This window comes from Saimiri boliviensis, chromosome X (genome assembly GCF_048565385.1).
Source record: "Saimiri boliviensis isolate mSaiBol1 chromosome X, mSaiBol1.pri, whole genome shotgun sequence".
Taxonomy (NCBI): Eukaryota; Metazoa; Chordata; class Mammalia; order Primates; family Cebidae; genus Saimiri; species Saimiri boliviensis.
This window is the reverse complement of record NC_133470.1, coordinates 77,129,029-77,146,741: the sequence shown is the minus strand read 5'-3', so window position 1 is coordinate 77,146,741 and position 17,713 is coordinate 77,129,029. Positions and strand designations below refer to the sequence as shown.

Below are 17,713 nucleotides of genomic sequence, written 5' to 3'. Positions count from 1 at the left end.
ATTTCAAAATAGTTATGCAATTAAAAAAACTACACCTAAAAATTTTCTCTGAAAATTCAAATTATTTCTTAAAAGAATTCACTCTAAAAATGTATACTATGCAGTGGGAATGCATGGCTCTGGTAGAAAAGAAAATAAAAAAAATTAATAGACCAATAAATATGTTAGATAAAATGCTATCTGTTCACAAGGAAAATCTTTTACATTTTGGAAAAAAAAAGCCACATAAAATAAATTTTTATTCAAACAAATATAACAAGACTAAAATATAACTGAGGTTGCTGGCTTTTATACTACTTCCTTGCACTTAACCAAAACTTGTTAATTTTTATTTTGAGAAAAGCATGGCCTTTAAAGGTGTGTTTGCTGAAGAATAGTCTACAACTCCATTCCATTAATCTATTACAAGTCTAATGTGTTAGACATTTTTAACAACAGATCAAATACCTTTAAAATATTTAAAATAGGGCAAATATTTATTTTTCTGTAAATAAGCAAAACATAAGTTTCATAAATTGGATGATTAGTAGTGTTTATGGAACATTAAAACTTTAATATATTCTGGGATCTTAAGTCATAGGGACCTGCTATTAAAGTTAAGATGACTATAAAACTGTTCTTACAGTATTTCTGCAAAACAAACTACTTGGGTTCAAGAGAGATCTATGTTGCCATAGAGTATTATAGTGAAATTTCAGTAAAATTTAAAGTTTAAATTGTAGCATGAAACCTCATGTAGAAGGTATATCTAACATTCAAAATGGTAAACATTATAACATATGTAACATTGCCTTATAAAATTTAAGTTTCATTCAGAAAATTAGCTAATGAGTTAGTATTTTTATGTCTTTAATTTGTTGAAAAAGAGTCACTATTTTACTATTTAACACACATTGGTTCGGTATTTAGTATTCAGATCTATAACTAAAACTAGTTTTAACACTTTGGACTATTTCAGGCTATATGATCATTACACATGTGATTTTTAAAAAATGTACATATGCCCTTTTACTATGGCAAAAGATGCAACAGGATGATATAGTGAAAAGCACACTGATCAGGGAGACCTAAATTCTATTCCAGACTTCCACTAAGTTGATTTTGTGACCTTGGACAAGTCACTTCAAAGGGAATGGAACCTTCTGGAAAACAACACATTAAGTCAGTAGGTTTAGTAACTGTTCATAGCTCACAATTAAACAGTATTTGTATTTTAAGTTACTTCCAAAAAAGTACAAGTTATGCATAAAGACAAAAAATATCAAAGATGGCCTTCTGTGTGAGTCTGTTTTCACGTTGCTGATAAAAACATACCCAAGACTAGGTAATTTAGGAAGGAAAGAGGTTAAATGGAGAACTTACAGTTCCACATAGCTGGAGAGGCCTCAGAGTTGTGGCAGACGGCAAGGAGGAGCCAGTCATGTCTTACATGGTTGGCAGCAGGCAAAGAGAGAGATTGTGCAGAGAAACTCCCAATTTTAAAACCATCAGATACCGCAAGACCCGTTCACTATCATGAAAACCACATGGAAAAACCCAACCCCATGATTCAATAATCTTTCACCAGGTCCCTCCCACAACATGTGGAAACTATGGGAGCTACAAGATGAGTTTTGTATGGGCACACAGAGCTAAACCATATCACCTTCCTAAGTAAAAATAGAAAAATCAAATAAACTAGAGATTATCGGTTATGACAGAATGCCTAGGAACATGCATTTCACTACAATAATTCCTACTTTCTTCATTTGGAGCCACTAATAATGAGAACAGAAATAAAACCCTAAGCAAACAATTAAATACATTTTCATCAAAACATAGCTAGTTATGACTTACCTCAGTATATTGCTAATTCAGTAGAACCTGAGTATCTCATCACAATTTGCATTTGTTCTGCAAAGAAATGTTAACCCTAACCTAGATTCCATATCTAAGAAACATTTCTTTTCTTTTCCTTCCTTTATTAAAAATCTCAAATCACTACATAATTCCTAGGTTAAATTATTCACCACCAGTAACTCAGTCCACATGAGAATGGTGAAAACTTCACAGAATCTTAAGTTACTCCTAATTAAATTGATGATGACTTCAGGCAAGCCATTTGGCTAATCTGGACTAGCCCAATTCTTCATTTGAAAAATAGTAATGGACAAAAGAAAAGGAGGCTAAAAATGCTGCCCCAGCTAATCCACAGGGTTGTTTGAAGTCTTAAATGATTACACGTAAAGGCTTCTGTCAAGAAAAGATTCACAAATATCACCTTTATGTAGAAATGTGGTTTTTAAGAAAACTTTACAATAAGGATAGTGTTTTTCTTATATTCAGTAGCACTTCAGCAAAGTATGTGTCATCATTTATACCTTTAAGTCTAACTCACGGTATTCACTAAAGAAACTAAACAGGGTTTGCTTCTCTAACAGCAAAATAGTTTTTTTTTGTAATAATTTCTAATAATCTAGTTCTTCCAATGGAAAACAAAGTATATTATCAGTGGATAAAACTATTCACCCCACATAGTTAACTACCATTTAACTACAGAAATGATTGAGTGTAATTCACATAAAATTACAAATCTGAAACCTACCAAAGTTCTGTGATCAAGCATTACCAGTACTTAGCCAGAGTAATACACCTTGCTTTATTATTAATAGTCTGTATCTAAGCCAACCCATAGCCATAATTTTCCTTTTTGCTCTGAAGTACTCTCCCTCTAGACCTATTATCTCAAATATTTTTATCTTCACAGAGAAGAAAATTCTTTGGGGTGTGGCTCTGGTTTCTGAACCTATTTGGAATGAGAACCAAATCTTAATTTGTTTTCCAACTTAGTATTCCTTTCTTATTAAATCTGATAAGATCCTTATTTCCTCGTCTATTAACTATTGTATGATTGTGTGGTTATCATATGTTTGAAATTATTAAAGCCAGGGATATAATAATAATTTTGCCAAATAAGAGTCAATAAATTCTCACTAAAACTTTCTAATGCAAATTTAAAACTCCTAAAAATTAGATATTTCTAAATTTTTATTTAATATATACCCTTAATTATATTTGAATCTAATAAATTGGTGCATATATTAGCTGATAAAACGAGTATTATTCCAGGGATAAGAACAAGGAACTAGTACTGTCTCTCAAACCTAAAAGGTATGTGATTTTAAGAACAGAAAAACTTGCCTTGCCTCTTTCCTCATATGACAAAAATATAAATATATGCAATACCTGTTTCACAGATTTGAGATTCAGATGAGATCAAATCTGCCAGAGCACATTAAAATGAAAACAATTTAAAAGTGATAATGTAATTATTTCCATAGTAAAACTAAAGGCAGTATCATTAATATTACTGGCATTTTCTTTAGCTTTTGTGTTAAGTTTCATTATAAATCTGCTTTGATTTTTAGTTTACCTGTTTCAAAAACTTAGTAGATTCAGTTACAACCAAAGCATGTTCTTAGGTGATCTATTATTGAGAAAACCTGCAATTATTTTTGCCCTAACCTAATACTTGCTACCATTGGCATAGGATATAAAGAATATATAAAGTGTAATGCTATTTTAAAGATAATATTGTATATTATGTTCTCAAAGAATCTTCCATTTCTCTGAAACATGATGCTTATTTGAGTTGTCAGTCCTTATCTTGGAATCTAACTGTAACCTAGAACTGTCATTTTTTTCCTAATGAATGTAATCCATCCAGTTCCTTTAATGTTCTTACTAATTCTTCTGATCCTATCATATTATTAGCAATTGAAAGTACTTAGACATTTAGTATATATTATATGGTATTGTCTTCTGGCTAATACTGTTCAACCTTTGCTACCACCTCTTTAAAATTTATTCTTCAAGTATGTAACTTATTATTAAAATTTGATCCAGTTATGTAATATTTTCCTGTAATTAAAACTAAACTTATTCTATTAAGATCTACTCAAATTGATTCTGAAGCTAGAAACAGAACTGACTTAAAGTTATGAAATGGAATTGAAATACTCTGACACAATTATTTTGTTTAATATTTTGAACAATTCTAATATTTGCTAGATTAGCCCAAGAAATTGATATTTTTTCCAGTTATGAGTCTGAAATAGTCTTATTTTTACATGCATTACATATGAATTTTTAATACCATTGTAAATTAACTCAATTGTTTCTCATTGTCCTAAAACATGAATAGATTATGATATAGAACTGATATTTCTAGTTATCATACAGTAAGTTTTCTTCTCTATTCTCTGATAATAGAACATGAAGATGTTTTGCTGTTTGTCTTGGTTTTTATATTTATTTTCCTTTCTGTATATTTTGGATTTTCCCTCTAAAAAAAAAAAAACTAAAAACTAAAAAGATACAAAGTATTTCAGCTGCTATAGGTGCCTTTTCAGGTACATGGAAATAGTCTATGCTTAAATCATATGGTTTGGACTTGTATCCCTACCCAAATCTTATGTCCAATTGGAATCCCCAATGTTGAAGAAGGGGCCTGGTAGAAGGTGATTGGATCATGGTGGGGGGGGGGGGAATTTTCCCCTTGCTGTTCTTGTGACAGTGAGTGAGTTCTCAGGAGTTCTGGTTGTTTAAAAGTGTGTGGCACTTGCCCCATGCTCCTTCTTCCTCCTGCTTTGGCCATGTAAGACATGACTCCTTCCTCTTCATCTTCATCTTCTGCCATGATTGTAAGGTTCCTGAGGCCTCCCTTGCCATGCTTCCTGTACAGCCTATAGAACTGTGAGTTAGTTAAACCTTTTTTCTCTACAAATTACTCAGTTTCAGGTAGTTCCTTACAGCAATGCAAGAACAGACCAACACAGAAAACTGGTACCTGGGGTTCATACTTACATGGGCACTAGCTTAACATTATTAAGTAACATTAAGGAAAATGAAATACAAGACAATTTTGGCAGATATTCAAGTTCATTTAGCACTTACAAAAACATTTGAATCCAATTGGTCCTACTGAGGTCCTCAAATTATTACCATCAAACAATTATTACCATTTTGCTGTTGCTGTTAGTATCAGAGCTTAGAAAAGACTAGTACAGCCGGGCGTGGTAGCTCACACCTATAACCCCAGCACTTTGGGAGGCCGAGGCGGCTGGATCACAAGGTCAAGAGATCGAGACCATCCTGGCCAACATGGCGAAACCCCGTCTCTACTAAAAATATAAAAATTAGCTGGGCATGGTGGCGCGTGCCTGTAATCCCGGCTACTCAGGAGGCTGAGGCAGGAGAATTGCCTGAACCCGGGAGGCGGAGGTTGCGGTGAGCCGAGATCGTGCCATTGCACTCCAGCCTGGGTAACAAGAGCGAAATTCCATCTCAAACAAACAAACAAACAAAGACTAGTACAGTTTCATTGGGAAGGTGGTGGTTTCTGAATCTCAATGGCACGATGAAGACATTAATTCCAACGATGAAGTGAAAACTTTCAGTTGTTTTCCTAACCTTGCTAGCAGCACCACATCGTGCCTCCTAACAAGCACGATTTAAACACTTAACACTTGACAAATTGCAATGGTTGATTTCAATGTCATTCATTTTAATTTGATACTGTTTCTGAGCTGTGTATAAAGAAATGTGAACTATGACAGTTTTCCTAATTGTATCATGAATGAAAGATTCATTAAGATTAAGGGACTATTTTGCTGTATTCGAAGATAAAATCCTAGTTGTGAGGAAAGTGGTTAGCACGGTGCCTGATTTACCATTAGTTTCCACTTTGAGGGCTTTTTATTTTGAGATAGCAAATACGAAATAATCTCTACCAAGTGTCTTTCATTGCTGCTGTTATTGTTACTCTGCAAAATGTGAATACTAATAAGAAAATAAAAGGAGGTCTTCAAATTAGGTAAATAAAAATTTAATTGGCTATTTGACTCTAAAATCTGAATGATTAGCTGATATGTTCACTTTTGATATTTTACGAACCAATATCTTTAAGGATCTATACTATACTAAGACTTCTCAGAGCTTTTAGATTTCTTTAAATAGATTTTAACATATTGGAACACTATTGACAGTGTATGACCAATGGTTTTCATTTTTAAAATGGTATAATCGTATGTATGTAGTGTCCATGAAATAGATTTGACTGTAAAATGAGCAAGTAACTGGTTGTTATTCTGAACTACAGCTTCAACCAATATAATCACATTAAAGGTTAAAATCAAATTTAACCTCTAAATGCTAATAATTGTATGTCTATTTGAATTTTAAAACTTTCATCCATTGCAAATACCTAAATTGTTTATTTTTTTAAAGAAAATCTGTTACCCTTGGCTTACTTCATCTTTATCATGTTTGTGTACCACACTATTAATTAGCACTTTCAGATAACTGTAGTTTAAGGGGCAGCAGCTTCTATTTGTACATAGAGCTTGTTAGAAATGCAGAATTTCAGGCCTCACCTAGAATCTACCGAACTAGAATCTGCATTTTTAACATTTCCAGATGATTGGTCTGCTCATTAAAGTTTGAGAAGCACAGGAATAAAATGTAAATTCCTAGAAACTGGAGTTTAAAACAATAAGTTGTTAGTAGTGATGCTGATTGATTACTAATTGTATATTGACTATTTCTTTCTAAAGTGTTTTGATTACGTTATAGATGCCAGCTGTCCAATTTTTGAGCATTAGTGTTATATCCCCATATCTGTTACTCCTGTATGAAGTTCTGAAGCATACAGAATGTCTGTGACTTTCAATGAATTCAAATGCCCTTTAATAAATAATCCTGCTTTGCACTCCTGACCGTTATAAAATGGCCAGCATATATTGTAACTGCTTTATTTCATGGATGCTAAAACTGAATTCATGGACTAGGAAAGGCTATAGACAATGAAAGTTTTAAGAACTGTGGAGGCTGACTGAAGGGTGAAAGGTCACTGTCAAACTGAACAAATTCTTTTCTGATCTAAAGAGAAAGACGAAGAAAATTCTGTCTGCTGAGCTCTCATGTAAAGGTTTTGTCCTGTTTGCTTGTGTTTGGTGTGTGTGTTTATTAACTATTCTTAAGCCTCTCTTTAAAAAAAATTGATGTGTTCACGTTTTGGAAGATTTTCCTTCTTGCAATGTAGCAAACAACATCAAATAACACTTAAGGTACTCTTTTTTTCTTTTTCTGTTTTTCTTTTTTTTTTTTTTTTTTTTTTTTTTTGAGACAAGTCTCGCTCTGTCACTGGGCTGGAGCACTGTCGTGCGATCTTGGCTCACTGCAACCTCTGCCTCCCGGGTTCAAGCAATTCTTCTGCCTCAGCCTCCCAAGTAGGTGGGACTACTAGGTGTGGACCAACACTTAGGTAATTTTTGTTTTTGTTTTTGTTTTTAGTAGAGATGGGGTTTCACCATGTTGGCCAGGATGGTCTGGATCTCTTGACCTCGTGATCCTCAGCTTCCCAAAGCGCTGGCTTGGAGGCATGAGCCACCACTCCCAGCCAACACTTAAGGTATTCTAAAGATACGATATGAGAGGTAAAAGAGAGAAGCTATCCTAGGCAGTTTCAAAAAGGTTGCATATTTCAAACTAAACTGAAAATCAGGCTCTATCCTCCAACGCAGTAGTTCTCTTTCTTCTCTATGTGATTTCCTTTCTCCTCCTCTCCTCCTCTCTGTCACAAAGTAACATAAAGCAGTCTAAGATTATTCTGGAAAGAAAGGAATGCTTTGCTTTGGCAAAATTTCCCCGTCTATCTTTCCCTGACCCATACTCCCTAACATATGGACATATGTCCTGACATAGAGAATGAGATTATGTAGCAAACATTAAATTTTAGAAAATGAACGCAAAATCTTACTCAGATTATATTTAAAATTGAAAGGAAATGAATACTTCATTCTTTAGGGTAAATATGCATTTATAAAAATAAAACCATCCTTCCAGGTATGTATATTTTAGCCATTTTAAGTAAATGGGCTTTTCCAATCATTCTTTTAAAAATTAAAATACTTAATGCATTCATACTTTAATTCATTCACTTGCTTTCAATATCAAAGCACTATTTCAATGTTTTATAACATAATTTGCACAATATAGTTGTTTTTAATAATCTCCATTCAAAACAAAATGTGGAAAACTATTTTCTAGTTCTGAGTCAGAAATTATTTACCACCACAAAAAAAAAAAAAAAAAAAAAAAAAAAAAAAAAAAGCCCAAACAAAAAAGTTTCGGATACATTTGACTTTCTGAGAAGATCCTATTATTAAATTTGAGCAAAGTAATTAAAAAGCCATACATGATAGTGTTTTAAAATTCTAAACACATTGGAAAGCAAGGAACAAGTTTGTTTGTGGAATAAATTAATTCATGCTATCACCCAATACCTTATGTGAATTCCTGTATCACTCATTTCCCATATGTGAGGCTTCCTTTCCTTATCTGTAAAATTAGGAGTTTGGAGTAAATTATGTTTCTGGTCCCTTTCACTTCGTGAGTCTACAAAACCTGCGCCATACTTGGTGGGCTGTAATGTAGATGACAACAAATATTTGTTGAATTCAATTTAATGTGATTATATATTACTTTTTTGTTGTTCGTTGCTTTAGCCCTATTAGAATATAAGCTTTTCAAAGACAGTACCCTCTAAAATTTCTTTAAGGGCCACCCTTCACATTTAAAGTATTGCTATGCTGGACAAGCCATACGCTTTTACTTATTGATAGTTAATGAGTCAATGCAGTCAAACTGATAATACGTGCAGAGTCAAAGTACAAGGAAAGAAGGTTCTAGACATCTACTGCTTTTTGTAAAATATCACAGGATTTTTTTTCCCTTTGGAAAGTGCCTTGAAATAACTTACAATTCCTTCATTTTACTTTTGGAGAAACTGAAGTCCAGGGAGGTGAAGGTTTTTGCCCAAGGTCACTTTCTAGAAACTAATAAAACATAAATCATAAAATACCTTGTGTTCACACAATTTAAAGAAACCCCTGCTCTCATTGGAACTAAAAAGAGTTTGTAATCTGAAGACAACAAACAATGACTTGTATCCTTTAGGTTTAAATGATACAAATCCACACTCAACTGATCACCAGTTACAAAAATGTCATGTCAGGAAAAAAACACTACCTAAAAATCACTGGCAAACATCTAAAATAAATCTTATGTAAAAATACAGGTGTTCTAAAAGATGATAGCAGGATAGTAGAATATCACCTTAAATATTTGCTACATTAAGTAAACAAACTTTATGGACTGTCATTGTGATGGGTCATAATTTAAATTACTTTTGTAAACAGAAAGGAAGGAGCTTATGAGCATGTGCTGTTAACATTGCAATAGTTCTACCATTTTATTTAATAGCATCTAATTTTTACAAAGTCTAGTGCACAAAAACACTAAATAGGAGTATATAATGTTAGTAGAAAATTAATTGACAAACTTATTTTAATATACTTTAATGTACTTGTCTTTTTTTCTTTTCTAATCCAAGACACATTATATGTTTTTGCTTTTGACATTCAGAACTTTGACAACATATACTCAAAGATATAAGAGAGGCAAAAAGGGATGTCGGGAAAAGACCTGGCTTGGAGACTAATCAATCCTCTTGAGGCTTCCCCTCTTAATTCTGGAAATCCTTAGGGAGCTGATTTCACCAGTGGGACTTTCAGTATTCCCATAGGTAAAATGGGTCTAACCATGTCTTCTTTTTCTGTTCAAAAATTTTTCATGTGACTAAAATAAAATCACTTTAAATTATATAAAAATATAAACTACTGTACATATTGAAGGAGTTAATTAAAAGAATGACTCAAAACAAACGTGATAGAAAACAATCTTTTAGCTTCATTTTAGGTGCTGATAGTAACTGAATTATACAATCAGTTAAAAATCTCAATTTGCATTCTAATTACTTAAAGTTTTTTTTAAAAAAATGAATTTTCCTTTAGTTTAACTGAAATCCATCAGCGAATTAATTTTATCATTGTCATGCTAAAAGTTATGTTAGATTATTAAAACAGAGAAAAATATTCTTCCATAATTTATTCTCTTCTTTCATTTTCTTTCCTCCTATTCACCCAAATCCACACATTTAAGATGAGCAGATTAGGTGTACAAAAACCATTCTTTCAGATTTGGTTTGGAAACAAAAATTATACCCACTGATGTTCTTTGTTTTAAAATCTATTCTATTGATCAAATGCTTAACACAGTAGAGAAAATTAAAAGGGCAGTTTAAATCCTTGAACAGTTGAAGATTTTTAGATTGCAAAAAGATAGTATGAATAGTTATGATTTCTGGCAAGCCACTTCTCAAATTCAAAACAGTAATTGAAAAAGACTCCTTTTCCCATGTTTTGGTGCTGTTTGATAACAAGAATGCAGTCTTTCCCCATATTTAACTAAATATCAAAAAACATTTTCACTCTAAAATAGATTTCTCTATCTGATAAACCATTATTTTACAATTAACTTTGTGCAGAGCATAAATCTTAAGGGACTGTGTCACATAGGTCATTTGATGTTAACTCCTAACAAATGAAGATGACCACATTTTAGAGATGACGCCTTCATGAAGAATATCTATTGGAAAAGAACACCATTTCAAATATGATTAATTTGAATATTGCAAGCCAGTTTGAAACATCAAGGCATCTTACCTAGTTTTCTTCATTCTGGATACAGAATGATCAATAACGTCTTCAAGTAATAGAACTCTGCTCAGACAATGCCATGTAATTCGGAATATTGTAATATAAAGTCAGTACAATTAAATGTTCCTAAATATTTTATTTTTCCCAAAGGTAAAATTTACATGTCTTTGATGAAAAATGTATTTTTAAAGCATACTCTTTCTTCCCTTCCCAATTCCCAGTGATGTTGAATTAATTCCATTGAATGTAGACAGGACGACATGAGAATTGTACCTTTACTATACACACACACAAAATTTTCTAACAATGCAGTTAAAATAAGACCAACAAGCGTTCCTTTGCCTCTGAAGATTGGTAACTGTATGTTGACATGAACACGTTGACCCAGGCCTTAAAATCCTGTGTGTGGGCAGAGGGGGGTAGTCTGCTGATGGAGGTAACTTCTCAAAATATTTAAACTCGAGCCACTATACCAATCCCACAAAGCAAAAAAAAAAAAAAAAAAAAAAAAAAAGAATTTTCACTGAAAATATAAAAGGAATGACCCATGGGAAGATAATACAGCAGAAAGGATGGGTTGCTGAGAAAGTGTCAAACAGTGTCAGGAGGTTGTCAGTGAGAAATTCAGAAAGGTTGGAAATACTTCCCAAAGTACAATATTTGAATCCCTAGCCACAACCAAAGGAAAATAGACATTTGCAGGCTATATATATATATATATATGTATATATATATATATATACATATATATATATATATATATATATATATATAAAACAAATTGAAGGAATTCCACTAAAAGTCTTGTGTGAAATAAAACAGCAAAAGTCACCTAAAGGAAGAAACCTTGATGAAGAAAATTTGGCAAATCTAAGCAAGTTTGAAGTAGAGTGGACTTTCTTTCTCCTTAGCTCCTTTGAGGTCTATGACAGGTGGATCCAAGGTGGCAAATGGGGAGGAGAATGTAAAAGGGTGCAAATCGTGGACAAATTAGCAGGATAATTAACGCAGGTGAAAGGGAGTCCGGGGTGGCTTACTTAGAGGAGGAAAGAGAAGTGAGACAGCTGTTTGTTAGTGCCTAAAGGGAGGACAAAGACAAGATTAAGGGCCTCTAAATGGTTGTAGAAAGAAGGCTGAAGTGAGTAAAGTGTTAGATGACGTAGGGTTCAGAGATGATGCAGGGGTGGGGTGAAGATGAATGTGCTTACAAGTGGCTGAAGGGCGGGGGGGTCTCCCCAGGACAAAGAAAGTTTAATCAACATGCGGAAGATGGGGAATTTGGAAGCTCAATGGGGAAAGTGAGATGAGTAAAAAAATCTAAGTGGATAGATGATGCCTAAAGAGAAATTTTCTTCCCCAAAGCAGCTTTCCTTTGTTTCTTAGTTATACTGAGTAGTTTTAGGCCCTTTTCATTCACTTGTTCTCTTTTTCGGATGTTATCTTCTTAACATATGTGCCTCTACTCTCTACTGAATGCATCAGTTTATTCAATTCTTCATTTAAATGCACACAACAATATTTCTAATGCGTGCTAGCTATTGCCCAATTTTCTCAGGCGATTTTTTTGTTGTTACTTTAACAAATTTGCTGGAAAAAAAAAATCTTCAAAGGTGTCCTAGGTCTACAAAAGACACATACACCTCAAAACTTTGTAGCAAGACATCAAGCCCTCATGCTTACTTAGTCTGTGTGGGGCATGACCTTCCAGATATATTTTCTTGCTAGCGACCTACTAGGAATACCTATTTTTAAAGCCACAGACCTCTCCTTTAAGAACCCCTTCGCAACCTGTTAACAAAAATTAATTCCTCCCTCCATTATGCTCAATCACACCACTGATAACATTGTATCCTAGATCTAGAAGAGTGTCCTGGCTCAAAGAAGCCCATGCCAGTTTGTCATACTCTCTTTTATATTCCTAGAGCCTAGCACATTGGCACAGTAGGTGACTAATTAAAGTCTGTGGATTCTTTAGTGAATAAATACAGGGATGACACCTCCTTTAAAATGTGGGAAGCAAGATTATTGGAGAGAATTAGCTTTCAAAATTTCACTCCCTGAATAATTTTCTTTCCCACTAAGAAAACATGACAGCCACATATATTTCTTCAATGTAGCTCAAAGCCAGGGGTTTAGATAAACTCTCCTTGTTGATGTGTCTCCTCTTGCTCCACCAAGAATCTTATAAATCCTAGCTAAAGGCTGTTGTGGACTGCTTGCGCAGAGAAAAAGAATTTTCTGCTTTCTGAATCTCCTTAACCAGATTTCTTCCCTGCCACCAGCAATCTGGAAGCTCTCTATCAGGAATTTCTATCTTGAAAAAAATACAAAGTTTTGAATACCAAGAGAGGGAATAATATGAAACCTACAATCCCTTCTGCCAGGGCTTTCTGCTACTGAAACCGAGCATTACCTGGGCGTCCCTCGGAATCCATTCCGGTGATAAAACGGCCGGGGACCGGGGGAAAGGGCAGGGAGTGGGGGTACTCAGTTGCTTTCAACCCTTAGCAAATGATGGAGCTCTAGAAAATGAATGTGTTTTTATGATTGGTAGGAGTTTCTTTACCATTCCTGTATTTCAAACGCACCGCAACTTTAAGCTTACTGCCAGCTATACGTCATGAAAGGGACGCTTTTCATCAAAGGGAAGAAGAATGGGAAGGGAGAAAATCCTAGTTTTACGAAATGGAGTAATTATTTGCTACTGCTCCCATTTCCCACTTCTCTCACCTGCGTCCAAACCAAAACACAATAGGTAAGCAGTTGCTTGCGACCCCCCTGGAAGGTAATTTCCTCTGGAATGTAATTTTGCTCCAGACGCCAGTTGCCTCTACACACCCTGCCTCTGCCCCTCCCTCTTGCCCTGTGCAACCTTCTCCAACTGCACGCTGCCGCCCTTCTACCAAAGCTAAAGAAGGAATTGTCGGCGATCAGGAAAACAGATTAGCTTCAAATTTGGGAAAGCAGGGGCTTGCTCCTTAAGACGAGAAGAGCAAGCTCAGAAGGGACGCCGCAGCGGGCTTCCGTCTTAAAGAAACCTATTCCTGCATCTTCCCAATTTGGAGTGCGTGTCTGTAAAATAAAGAGCATGGTGGCCTCTCCCCTATAGTAGTAGAAGATACAGCCTTTCCGAAACTTCCAATTTCCAGTTTCTTCTTTCAGTGAAGGGGACTCCCCAGCCTCCGTTTTTGCCTAAGGTTAAAAAGCCTCCCCCACCGCACGCGGAAGATGACCCTCCCCGCCTTCTAGAGAGCTTGCTCTGTGACAGGCGAAGCAGCAGCCACCAGGTTTTAAAGAAGCCGGTCTTCGAAGCCTTCTTTTTAATCACCCGAGGGGAGAGAAAACAGCAGAAATTTAACACCAGTAACTACTATCATTGCATCTGCAACACTTGCCCTTTAAAATGCTGCTAAATAAGTAAAATCACTGAATAGTGAAGGTGCAAGTTGAAAAAGGGAGCGAGCTCGGCCGCGGAGGGAAGGAGGAAATGGATGGGGGGAAGACCCCAAACTGGGTTTGATCCCCAGGTTTAAAACCGGCGGCGACCAGCCAGCAGTGGCTACCCCCGCCTCCCTCGCCTTAGCACGCCTCTGAGGAGGAGGGACTGGAAGGGGGGCGCTGCGAGCCGGAACGCAGGAAGGACCGAAGGGACAAGAGGGCGGCTGCGCGCAGGGAGCGCGCGGGGCAGGGCTGCTCGCGCTTGCGAGTCGGACTTGCCACTCGGCTTCCTAGCGGCCGGGCCCAGCCTCTCTGCAGCTGACATCATTGCCAGAAGGAGGGGCTGCCCCTGCGAAGGCGACAGAAGAACAGGGTTCTCTGGCCTGGTAGGCAAAGGCGCTCCCTCGCCGCTTGGCGAGCCTGACGCCCTGGCAGCTGCAGCGGGACTCAGCTTTCGGGAGCTGCACGCGGCAGTTCTTAATTTAGTCGAAGGAGAAAGGTATCTTTAGACCTTAGCGTATCCATCTCTCGATTCTTTCGTCAAAACCGCCCGCACACAGTCCGCGCTCTCTCCGATGAACCAGACAAAGGCAAGAAAGGGGGAAACGTGTACATATACTATTACTTCGACTTGCTTTCAATTGCTTCCCCACCCCCACCCCCGCCCCCGCCGCCGCCGCGACACACACACACACACACACACACACACACATACACACACACACAGACCCACAGTGGAAAGGCCAGCCCTGGCGCTGGGATTTCCTGCCGGGATTGCGGGAGTTTGTTTCAAACAAGATTAAAAGTGGAATTCCGTCAGTCTTTACCAAGTTGCAAGGGTGCCAGCAAATACCAGTTCCTTTTCTATTTTGGGTCACACCTGTTTTACTTTTTAGGGGACCTAGGAAGAAGGTCGATTTAAGTCACAAAGCACCGCTATCTTCTCAGGTGTTGTGCTTGGCGTTTAGAATTATCCGCATGCTCCTCAGGTTGTTTCCTGGCTGCAGCGCTGAGAGCGCACAGGCGACAGCTATGACACCATCGCCTCCTCCCCATCTTTGCTGCCCCCCTCCCCCTTCTACCCAGATTTTCAACCACTTTCTTCCACACACTTTTCTTCGTACAAACAGCTCCTAGGCTGGGTCTCAATCCCATCTTGGGATGTTTACACACAAGACAAGGACACTTTTCAAAAATTTGTTTGTTGTTGCGCTTTCATTCTATTTGTTTTGTCCTAACCCCTCTTCCCCACGGTTTTTGCTTTGTGGGTGTGTGCCGCAGTGGCGCAAATATCGATTCCCAGCCCCCAGCCCACATTTTGCATCGGAGAGGCTAGGGTTCCCCACAAGCGCTTCACAGGAGCACCCCAGCACCCCACACCCTAAGCCGCAGGCGGGTGAACCAGGGGAACGTGGAATAAATCATTCTGAAGCAAAAGGGCCCATCTTCCGTGAAGCTCTAAGAGTCTTTCCTTGGCAGAGGCAAAGAAGCGGCTGGGGCTATACATTCTGAGAAAGTGACCTCTCCTCGTACCCCTTAAGTCCCTTTGCGACTAAGCGCTCAGATGCAAGTCCCAGCTGCAACCCGGGCGGACTGCTGCTCCGCTCTTCTAAAGTCTAAAAGATTCACCCGTTTGCGGCTACTCGCTTTTTAAAAGTCACCTTTTCCGATGAACCTTTTTTTAAAAGAGACATTCCTTTTCTGGCGGGGTTGGGGCGGGGGGAAGGTATAGCTACGCGCTTTAAGAAAAAGAATTCCTCTGAGGACGTGAACTGTTTCTCGGTTCTCTTAGAAAACAGCATCTATTTATGGGATAGGTGGGCGGTTTATTGATTTATTTATTTGGCTAAGGGATTACAAGTCATTTCTTTAGATGTCTGGCAACACTCTTAGAAAAGTCATCTTTTTAAATGAGAAAATGATGCCGTTTTTCGGCTCGATTATAAGTTGCCTTAAAAAAAGATAGGAAGAATTTTCACACCTACTATCTCCGTATCCAGCAGGTGCTGGCTGAGTATACTCCCATAAATAGGGCGGGAAGGAAGGGCGGGGAGGCAAGCGCCAAGAGAAGCAGCACCGGGAACCCTGTGCGCTCCTGGCTCGCCTGGCTCTCCTTCGCTCTGCGCCAAGGGTCGTATCCTCAAAGGTTGGAGCCAGCCTGGCAGGGATCCAAACTCGAGCCCCCAGAGGAGCGCAGCGAGGCTGGGGGCAGTTTCTCGGCTGGAGATATCGCCTCTTAGCTCTGATCTCTGCCAGGCGAGTCTGGGACATGCTCTTTCGTCAACACCTGACCCAATCTTAGAGTTTCCCTCATCCTCGCTAAAGCTAGCTGTACCCATTAAAGGGAGAGACCTTTTTTCACAGCCAATGTCGGAGAAATTCCTGCGCCGACACATTTCTGACAAAAGTGAGAGTTTTCGCAAAGTAATCAAGCGCATTGGTTACTAAAAGTGCTAAAAAGATACTCTCCCTGCGCTCACCCCCGGGGTTTGCTCTTTCTCTTACCTCCTCTGAAGAGAAGGGGGAAGGGAGAACAGCAGAAGCCTCTTTAAAACCACTCCGTTGTCATAGTTCAGACCTCAGGCGCAGGCAGCGGGCAGTGTCCGCACACTAAGTGTGGAACTCATGCCTCCCTGGCAGCACCCTGTACAGGTACCCAGTCCGGTTACTTACCCACTGAACGAAGCCTCTGTGAGTAGAATGAAGAGGTAAACGAAAGGGGAGAAAAAGGCTTCCGCCCGCTCCACGGAGACTGCGACTGCTGTAGCGGGCTCTACCGCCACAGCTCGCAGTCCGCAGAGCAGCCGGAGTCGCTGAGGCAGTTTCTGAGGCTTTTCGGGCCGCCCGGGCTGCGGGTGCTGCCTGGGTCGCCGCTGCCACTCAGCGCACTCTGGCTTGCCTTCCGCTTTGCCGCGCGGGCAGCTGCGTGCAGCTCCGGCTTAAGGCTCCTCCCGTCCCGACAGTTCGCCGACTGCAAGGAGCCAGTGCCGAGCCAGCCCTTTTCAATGGCGAGGGGGAGGGACTTCACAGAGGGGGAGAAAGGGGAAGGAAGGGGGGTGAACCAGTGAAAGGCGTGGGGAGGGAAGTAAACCAGTGTCCGGGCCGCCTGCTGGGAAGGGAAGGAGCAGCACCAACTGCTGAGTACCCCCCTCTGGTCCCCACTCTCTGCACTTCACATCCCCCGTCGATCCGGGGGCGGCCCCTCCCCGCTGACGGAGAACCAGAAAGAAGGGCGGGGGATGGAGGTAAGCTTAGGAAGTTACTGCTTGCCTCCCAGAGAAGGAGGCAGAATGCGTACTGGCGGCACTCTCGCGTGCGGGACCCGCTGCTGGAGAGAACGCGCCGCTTTCGAGCTGCTAGCTTCCCGGAGCAAAACCCAGAGCATGCAGTGTTCTCCTCGGTCCTCTGCTCGCTGCTCTCTTAGACTTCCCTTTAAGTTTCACTGATTCACAGTTTTTCAGAGAAGTTTGATTTTTCCTGTGTGTTTTTCTTGTGATCACGCTGGCCGCCCTGACTCCAGCTAGTGAAAAAGCATCCTGCAGCACCATTTTCTCACACAAAGGATACTTAAAGCAGACTAGGGGAAGTAGGGGCAGGAGCCTGGCAAAGTCACAGTTGGAGCTGAGAGACTGTCTGTATATATCATACTCTACTGTGAGCGGGGTCTGGTACTTCGA

The 17,713-nt window shown here is 38.8% G+C and overlaps 1 protein-coding gene across 4 annotated transcripts in view; it reads right to left on the bottom strand.

The window, feature by feature from the left end:
- The window catches only part of PCDH11X (protocadherin 11 X-linked), a 777,685-nt gene extending 760,688 nt beyond the window's left edge, over nucleotides 1-16,997 (bottom strand). For all 4 annotated transcript variants that reach the window (XM_039475604.2, XM_074392172.1, XM_039475605.2 and 1 more), the window contains exon 1: nucleotides 16,710-16,997. The gene's annotated coding sequence lies outside the window, so the exon portion shown is untranslated. The remainder of the gene's footprint in view (nucleotides 1-16,709) is intronic.
- Nucleotides 16,998-17,713: the final 716 nt, after the last annotated feature.